Here is a 10,207-nt window from a genome sequence, read left to right as displayed (position 1 = left end):
TACAATGTGATCAGTGTAGTTCACCACAGGTATCTTAGTGTGAAATTAGTATTGTGGTTGCTGGAAACAATTTATGGTAAAAGATCTACTATAAATACGGTGTATTTAATGGTAATGTTAATTTCTGGATCTGTCAACTCAACTACTCATCTTGCCACTTCAGAATTGTCTTCTACAGGCCTGACTTAGACATCACTTGCAATTTTACATCATACCACTTTAAACTAATCAAGTGGAACTTGAACCATTTACTTTGGGAAAATATTACCTATACTTCTTCAATGAAAACTATGACATAAATTTTTGTTGCTGAAACTTTTTTCACAACAAAAACAGAACTAAAAGTAAATACAAACAGAAACGTTTGATGAAACTTATTACATTTTTCATCAACAAATATTACAAGGCCTCACAGGCTAAACTACATGTCCGTTACTCTAAGCAACAAAGAAAGTCCTTAAAAGACTCAGTCTCCCAGAATCCACTAGGTACTTCACACCTGGATGTTAACTCCGCCACTGGAACCAGCTTTCAGCTACCATTGGTCGAGTGTGGCCTGCGACTAATGACGTCAACTTAACAACAACACCAATAAACAATTTTAAATCCATCTCTGTGCAATGTCCCATCACTGTTAAAAGGCCCTCTCTGTGCTGTACTTCTGCAAAGGTGACAGAGATACCCTTCTGACCAGACAAGAACAAAGAACAAAGGGACCACGTTTTTCTTATCCTAACCACTTGGCCATGTATAGTGTGAGATTAACTCAGCTTTGTTCAGTACTCGTGTGATTACAAGTTTATAACGGGTTAACCACTGCAAGTCACGCAGTGTTTTTGAAGAGTGAGAGGTGATCAAATCCCTTCTATCTTCTGACATCAACAAGATCTCTGCTTTCCGCTCCACTGCTACACACGGGACCAGAAAGAGATGTGACCCAGACCCAGCTGATGAGCCAGCACAACGAGATCACATGCTGTGCTGTGGCGCAGGACCCACTTCATTATAGGATTGTGTGTTATTTTGATGCTTAACACTGATGGTAGATGGTAGATGCTTAAGCCTGATGTTAAATGTTTTGTGAGAGTTCCACCTGTTGAGCTGTGTTGTTTCGGTCAATCTAACTGTTGATTCAGTCTTCACTTTGTTGTGGTTTCACCCAGTTAGACTTTGCATGCATTTCTCTCTCTCCCTCTATATCTTTCTTTCTCTCTCTCTTACTAACATACACACACACACAAACAGAGTGAGTACCTATTGTTCGCGCTCAACTCTTTTCAAATCCTTCTACCTGTGTTAGCAGCTCCTTTGTGTCTGTCTGTTTCCACACACGTGATCTCATGCACCATATGTGGTTTGTCTGCCATATTGTTGTAGTTCTTCCTTCCTTTGTTTACTTCACCCACCTGACATGGTTGAGTCAGCCGTAATGCTTTGTATTTCCCCTTTTGTCTTTCATGCCACATACACACACACACACACACACACACACACACACACACACATGTTATATATAATTACACCATTAGCTAGAATTTCCAGTTATATTGATGTTTGTTGTACTTGAGTAGTTTTGGATGTAGTTGTTATTGTTGAAGTAGAATAAATCCTGTGGTATTGTAAGTTGCATTGGTGGTTTTCGCTTGAATATTGTTGAAGTCAACCTCTGCCGTACAGTAAATTGCCTTTATTGTGTTATTTTATTGATGCTACAGACTCAGCTATAATGATTTTATGACTGAATGTGGGTATTAATCATTTAATCATTTCATCCTCTTATTTGATAATCTTTAGTAATAATTAAGATATCAAAATTCAGGATGAATTATTTATGAGACTAAATCAGTGAGTTGGTTGTCAGTTCCCTGTCTTCCAGGGTGGTGCCCCCAAGGTGGATTTAATGTGATGTAGGAAAATGATGTAGGAACTACTTTTTCATAATAATGTACTTGTATACACACTACAGCGACTTCTGGAGTTGTTTTTGAGAGAATTTTACTTTTGCTTCTAAAAAAGCTAAACCGGAAGTGACACAACAGAACGGAGTGCTGTCAAGTTGAACAATGAGAAAGGAATTTTATCACAGGTTCATGCTCACCGTTTAAAAAGGAATCTAGAAGAGATAATAAGTGAAAGCCAACATGGCTTCATGGCCAAACATCATATTAGCTCTACTATCAGATTAAAATTATTTAAAATTATTAAAATAATTCAAACTACATAAATTCAAGTGCACTGCTTGTGTTTCTGGACTTCTATATGGCATTCAATTCAATTGAACATTCTTTGATTATACAAGCCCTGCAGATATTTGGTTTTGGAAATTATTTTATTAATAATATTGCCATGTTTATAAGGACATGAATAGCTCCTTAATTTTATATCCCAACATTTCCAAAAGGTTTCCTATTTCAAGAGATATACGCCAAGGATTCCCTATTCCTTGTTTTCTGATTTTGATTGTTGCTGAACTTTTGTTTTTAAATATTTCACATAGTCCAGATATTCAAGGTTTAACAATTTTTAACAGAGAGATAAAAATTACACAGCTAGCTGATGAGACAGTATTATTTTTAGGTTAATATTAAGGTTAAATGGCAAATACAGAGTGCATTACATGTAACTGGAGAATTTTCAGAAGCTTCAAATATTAAACTCAACATCAACAAAAGTGAAATTTTATGTTTATATGAGACTGAAGAGAAACTTATGTTTAATATCCCTGTGAAACGATGTGTAAAATATCTTGGCATTCATATTTCAAAAGATATGGCTCTCAGACAGCAGCTAAATTTTCTTCCAAAAATTAAGTCAATTCTCAACATGTGGCTTTAGAGGGACCTTTCCATTTTTAGAGGAGTGTTATTGACAAAGGCTGAAGGTATGTCAACATTTGTTTATCCTGCTCTGTCACTTTTTGTTAATGATGTACTCTGTAAGGACATTAATAATTTATTTATCAAATATTGTGTGGAAAAATTGGCACCATTATCTCAAAAAAGAAATGCTAAGTTTAGAGAGAATGGAAGGGGGATTGGAAATCTTAAATTTTGTTCATTTATGCCGTGCCTTTAAGATTAAGTGGCTTAAAAAATGTTTCAAACTTCTGCAATCATTATGGCATTTTATACCACATAATATATTTAAAAATTTAGATGGCTTCTAATGGGGTGTAACTATACTGTTTCTAAATTGCCGGTAAAGCTCTATCAGCAGGTTATGTTCATTCGATATGTTAATGTTTTGTTGACAATGTTGAGGATATCATTAAAATTAACAGTGAGGAAAATATTTCCCAGCAGCAGATCCTCCTGTCCGCCCACTAGACTGATGCAGACCATTGACTGCACTGATAAAATTAAAATAAAGAAATGAAAACAAGAACAAAATCTCATGATTAAATGTTAAGTAACGGAGTGGTCAAATATAGGTTGAAAATGTATAAGGCCCAATGATGTTCATTCTATGGGCAGAGGACATCCCTTTTGGACAGTCTGCTCTCAACCAATTAATGAATAAAAATAAAAGTAAATAAAACTTGTACAACTTGTTCCTCGTATCGATTCACTTCACCATTTACATTCCCCACTCACTCAAAACACACTGTTTTCCCCTGCAGTGATTGTGACATAGGCTACTATATGATCAGAACTGATAACACCTACACTTGGGTCAGTTCGGTTCCACTCAGGTATTGAACATATTGATATACAGACCTGAGACCTGTGGCAGTAAAAGGGGACCCAACCCAACTCGATTAGACTGAGTAGAATTTGGCCCCGGTCCAACTGCGGTCCCAGGACGGGTCATTATATATTTTGACAGGTGCCGTTGCCCCAGAATTGGACAAGGAGGTAACAAACTTTTGCCAACATCAACCCTTTGGTGTCATGTGTGATGAGAGTACCAACTGAAGCACAAAGAAGGAGTTTGTGATATTGGCCAGATTTTTTGATGAGGAAACTCAAGAGTTTGTCACCAAATTCCTGCATATGCCAGTGTGCAACAATGGAACAGCAGAGCTATGTTTAGGTCCCTGACCACAGTGCTAAGGTAAATGTATACTGTCTATATAAATTACAATACTCTAGGAGGCTGACCACTGACCAGTAATGTTGTACTTTGATTTCTAGTGAGAGAAACATTGACTGGAACAACATGGTGGCCTTTAACACTGATAGCACCAGTCTAATGAAAGGAAGGCATAACTCTGTGGCCAGTGGGATCAAAGAGATTCAGCCATGCCAAATCAACATAGATTGTATTTGTCATCTGGTCCAGCTGGCAACAGGATGTGGCATCAAAGCTGTCCACCAGCAAACTGAAGAGGTCTTAAGTAGCACATATGCTCACTTTGACATCAGGTAAGCATATTGATATTTTGCACATTACACTTACACATAAGAGTGCATTATAGTCTGTGTGGCACATTTGACAGATATTGGATGTCATTTTTGTCCATTTAACCATTTATTTCCTCATTTTTTCTTTAATTTACCTCAACTTTAGTGCCAAGCGATGTGAGCTCTACATGGAGTTTGTTGAGATAATTCAGAGACTCTGAAGCTTCTCAGGTATTGTGCAGCGAGGTGGCTCATCCTGCTGGCCTCCATAAAGTGTGTGCTCAACCACTGGAATGCACTGTAGGCATATTTTAACAGTCACAAGAACGTGGAGAAGCCTGGCAAGGTGAAAATGCTGGCAGGCCATTTAGCCAGCAAGGACACAAAGTTCTTCATCCCCTTCCTCTCCTGCACTCTAAAACTACTGGCAGATTTCAATGTTGCGTTTCAGGTGAGCTGATAAGATAAATTTATCGCATCTTATCACCAGTGAATACTTGTGTTGTGGATAGCTTAAAGGATAATTCCTGCGTGATACTCAGATGGTTCTTTGGCTTGAGAATTATATTTTAATGTCCATTCTATTCCCACATTCTCTCCCAAATTAATACATTTTTTATTAAAATATGTCTCATGTCTAGGACCCCTGCTTTTGTTAGTGTATTGTTTTCATACAATTGTGTATTTGGGGTTTCCATATGTTCAATTTTATATTACTCTTTATCATTACCAACTCCTCAAGAACCACCCTTGCTAATTACATCATATTTTATAACTGATAAATCCTTCATGTGTTTCTAGGCTGAAGGGGTGATGGTGCACAGGCTGCACAAGGAGATGACCAGCCTGGTAGGAAGATGCCTGGGAAGATTTCTCCCTGCCCACCTTAAGGCTGATGTCCCACTGAAGGACATCAAATTCAAGGAGACCAGCCTACAGTTGCCAGATGAAGACCTTTCTTGGAGGACAAAATGGATGACCTTTCCTCTTCAGTTCCAAAGATGTGTAAGTAAGCATTATTGTGTAATCCAAATCAGTTTACCTCATAAAGAAATAACTGAAATTCCATCATACAATGGCTGTAATTGTGCATCTGATCATATGTTGTAGGGCAGTGAGAGGCTTCTTTGTAGCTGTGACCACAAAGATGATGACAACATTTCTCCTGGACAACATCATCCTCCAAAACCGTGTTGGATCCAGACTCACAGCACCAGTTTTCCCCAAGCTCAGGTGCAGTAATGAAACTATTTTTTTTTTTTTTTTAAATTTATGTCATTAGTTGTTTATTTTATTATAATTAGTTACAGAAGTTACAGAAATGAAAAAAAGGGCACCTCCTCCAAGCACATCAATGTGGGGCCCCACTGGGTTGAGTGAATATTAGTTTATGCCAGAGATTCACATGAGTTCACACCAGAGGGGCAAATTATTCTGTATTCTGTCCTGAAATTCTTAAAATTAAAAGTATTTAACATAAAAATGCTGTTGCAGTGTACTTATTATTTTGTTATTTTCTTTCTTTAAAAGTCACCAGTATGCAGGAAACAAAGTCTCTGAACCTTAGACTTTTAACAACCTCCTCCCCCTTTGGTTTCAAAATTATCCCTATTTTTGAGGTCTCAAGGTGGCAACTATGGGTCTTGGTTCCTCAGAACCGGGTGGACCTGTGAAGACCTCTAGTAGTAAGTCACAAACCTCAGAGCTAGCATATGAACATGGGCACAAAATGTGGTTAAAGTATCTGAAAGTAAAGCAAAGGAAGTGATTCTTGTGTGGGCGGTCCAAACTTTTTAAGTGTAAAATGTGGTGAAGATTGAAACAAATTTGAAGGCTGCAAAAAACTTTTACATGTTTTGGACTTAAAGAGGCAATAATATGCCCCTTTTCCAAGGCCTCAATAAAAGGTCTTAATAAAATGTGTTTGAATCAACTCATCCTGTCTAAACAACCCTGCTCAGAACAGCCAGTTTTAATGTAAATAAACTTAGATTTGGTGTGATTTAATTGCAATAAATGGATCAAAAGGATCCTGAAATAACTACATCATGTCCACATGACAACAAGCAAACAACTGTTGAAATGCTTGTTTTCTGAATGGAGTTCAGATTGATCAGAGCTACGCTAACATTGTCGCTCCCCCGTCAACACTCAAAATAACGTCATCTAAAGGCATAAATACAACAGCTTTGTTATTGTTTATACACATTGATATCTACAGACTGTGTAACATTAAAATCATATAAACTCACCAGCATCTAAGATGTTTATTATTGATGACAACAGCTGAAGTGGTGTGTGACTCTGGTGTTAGCTAGGCTGAGAAGCCAGTTTGAAGATAAATCCACTTAATCCCAAAAGTTTAAAAAACAAAGTCCCCCCGCTGGTAAACTGCTCTGGATCAAAGCAGAATCAGGTTTTTATTCCTCCAGAAGACAAGGAAGCAGCTGCAGCAGCAGTGACGCAGGACACTTTGTCTGCTCCTCGGCTGGCTCTCTCCTGCAGAGCTCACTTGAGCATGTGTTGACAAGCAGTGGCTCTGTCTCCCAGTCCAGCCCTGCCATACGGGTGAATTTTTTGCCCTTAGCTTAGCTTATTTTATCCTAGCTTCGCCCCATGTTACATAAGAAGGGGCAAGAAATCTGAATGGCCTGTTGAATCACATGAGGACAGAGCAAGCCAGCCCACACCAAACTGACTGGGTGGTCTTATTTCACATCTTCTGTTAAAAGGAACATCAGGGACCCAAATACATATGCACAAGCACTGAGAAAGTGAGTTTTTCTTAATATGACCCCTTTAAGTCAAACTGGAGGGTGTTCAAAAATGGCTGTGGCCTGCAATGAGAGGTGTATTCATCCAAGAAATCCAAAGAAAAAAGGAGTTTAGTTTTTATCTCATTTATATTCAAAGTGTAAAATTGGCTGTTCAGAGTGCCACCATGGGGTCAGGTTTTTGTTATTATCTCTGCCAGGCGTAAGTCTGGAGAGGATCATGCATTTGGTTGTGTGTCCTTTGTGTGTCTGTCCCCAATTAATCTCACCTACTACTGGACCCATCAGCCTAATATTTTTTGTGCACATTTATGACTGGACCTCTCGTGGTTGTGGTGATTCGCAATTTTGGAAAAATTCTTTATGAGCCTAAGCTTAGACTTTCATCTTTTCAGTAGTCCTCGCCATTTTACGATATCTGTTATGACATAGATAAAGGCATTTCTGGCCAGGCTAAAAAACAAAGCTTTGGACTTATTTTCCTGTTTATTGTTGCCTCTTGTTAGATCTTAGTGCCGCATTCGACACAACTTACCATCACATCCTATTACAGAGACTGGAACATTTAATTGGTATTAAAGGAACTACATTAAGCTGGTTTAAGTCCTATTTATCAGACCAATTTCAGTTTGTACACATTAATGATGAATCCTCCATCAAGGCAAAAGTTAGACACAGAGTTCCACAAGGTTCTGTGCTTGGACCAATACTATTTGCCTTGTATATGCTTTCTTTAGGTAATATTATTAGGAAACACTCCATAAATTTTCATTGTTGATACCCAATTATATTTATCAATGAAACCTGATGAAACCAATCAGTTAAACAAACTCTAAGCATGCCTTAAGGACATAAAGACCCGGATGACCTGCAACTTTCTACTATTAAACCCAGATAAAACTGAAATTATTGTGCTTGGCCCTAAACACCTTAGAAACACATTATCTAATGATATAGCTACTCTGGATGGCATTACCCTGGCCTCCAGCACCACCGTAAGGCGTCTGGGAGTTATCTTTGATCAGGATATGTCCTTTAACTCCCACATAAATCAAATTTCAAAGACTACCTTTTTCATTTACCTAATATTGATGATTGAAAGATGCAGAAAAACGAGTCCATGCATTTGTTACTTCTAGGCTGGGTTATTGCAATTCCTTATTATCAGGCTGCCCTAACAAGTCCCTAAAGACTCTCCAGCTGGTCCAGAATGCAGCTGCATATGTACTAACAAAAACTAGAAAAAGAGATCATATTACTCCCATTTTAGCTTTGCTACATTGGCTTCCTGTAAAATCTAGAATAGAATTTAAAATCCTTCTCTTAACTTACAAAGCCCTTAATGGTCAGGCACCATCATATCTTGAAGAGCTCATAGTACCGTATTACCCCACTAGAACACTGCACTCCCAGAATGCAGACTTGCTGCTGTCCTAGTCTTTAAAAGTAGAATGGGAGGCAGAGCTTTCAGCTATCAGGCTCCTCTCCTATGGAACCATTTTCCAGGTTTGGTCCGGGGGACAGACACCCTCTCTGCGTTTAAGAGTAGGCTTAAAACTTTCCTTTTTGATAAAGCTTGTAATTAGAGCCGGTCAGGTCGCCTCCTCCTCCTCCTCAACATCTGTATGCATTCATGTACCATCATTGTGTTGATGGCATGTTACTAACTTGGCTTCTTCCTCAGAGTTTTTTGTCCTTTCTTTCTTTCTCAACCCAAAGCAGATGGCCTCCCACCAAGAGCTGGGTTCTGCTTGAGGTTTCTACCCGTTAAAGGGGAGTTTTTCCTTACCACTGTCGCCAAGTGCTTGCTCATGGGGGAATTGTTGGTCTCTGTAAATTAGAGTGTACAAGAGTACAGTCTAGAGCTGCTCTATGTGAAAAGTGCCCTGAGATGACTTTTGTTGTGATTTGGCACTATATAAATAAAAATTGATTGATTGATTGATTGACTTTGTGCCAGGGAGCTGGTAAGGTAAAGTCCATTTGGTGTCTGGTCCAACTGGATGTGTATATATATATATATATATATATATATATATACACAGTATTTATGTATATGCATGAGAGTATGCATGTATGTGTAAGTGATTAGAACCTGTATATACTGTATGTATGTGCAAGTGAAGTTTTCAATTTTGGCTGAGGTGGCTTCTCATAGATTTTCCACCTCACATTCACACACCATTTGTTATTGTACCAAGGGGACACTAGGACCCATGCAGTGGTGATGTAGGGGTAGTGGTAGGTATTCAAACACAGTGAGATATTGTAATAATTAAATAATAATTAAATGGGTCTGTTTTAACTTTTATTGTAGGATGAGAAGCTGTAAAAAAGATACCTGGTACATAACATATTCATTTAAAATATCGCAAATTCATCTTTATGTTGCACCTAATTTGTAACAGTGCTCTTGTGGTTATTTTAGTATTGTTTTGTTATGATTCATAGCAGTTATTGACAGGTGTGGTCTGTGTACTGGGAGTCCTGTCACTGTTGATAGTGGTATGGTTTGATAGAACTGTGTTTTTATTTGAATTATTGTTTTTTTTTTTTAATCCCTTTTCACAGGTAGGATACTCCCAGCACTCTACCATTGGGTGGTTGGTTCCCCGGCCGTGGTACACCTGTCTGCCCTCTCCTTTTCCTCCCTTTTTAGAGGTATTAATTCCTGTTTTTAATAAATTAAGTTTATAGACTTATAAACAAAGTTCGGGAACCAAAGACCACGCCTTGTACGCAACCCATTTCTGCACCACAGGGTATTTAAACACACCATATCCGCAGCTTGCAAGCATCCTGTGACACACCAGCATAAACTTAAAAAACTTCTTACTCACATCATGGACCTCGAACTGCTCCTCAACGCCTCGGACGAGGACTTGTTCGAAGTCCCGGAGTCCCCCGGCGTCCGATCTTTCCGGCAGCCTCGCCTGCGCTCCTCGGTTTCCCTCATCCCGGCCTCTCGGCCCTCATCATCCGTCAACGACAGTATCGTCGAGCCCTCGATCCCCAGCGGCTCCAGGGGAAGGTCCCGTACTCGGCATATACATCCCACCACCCCAGCATCCCTTTCTCCTCTCTGGCTCC

This window comes from Thunnus thynnus, chromosome 23 (assembly GCF_963924715.1).
Source record: "Thunnus thynnus chromosome 23, fThuThy2.1, whole genome shotgun sequence".
NCBI lineage: Eukaryota > Metazoa > Chordata > Actinopteri > Scombriformes > Scombridae > Thunnus > Thunnus thynnus.
The sequence above is the reverse complement of the archived record's forward strand: the minus strand, read 5'-3'. Positions refer to the sequence as shown.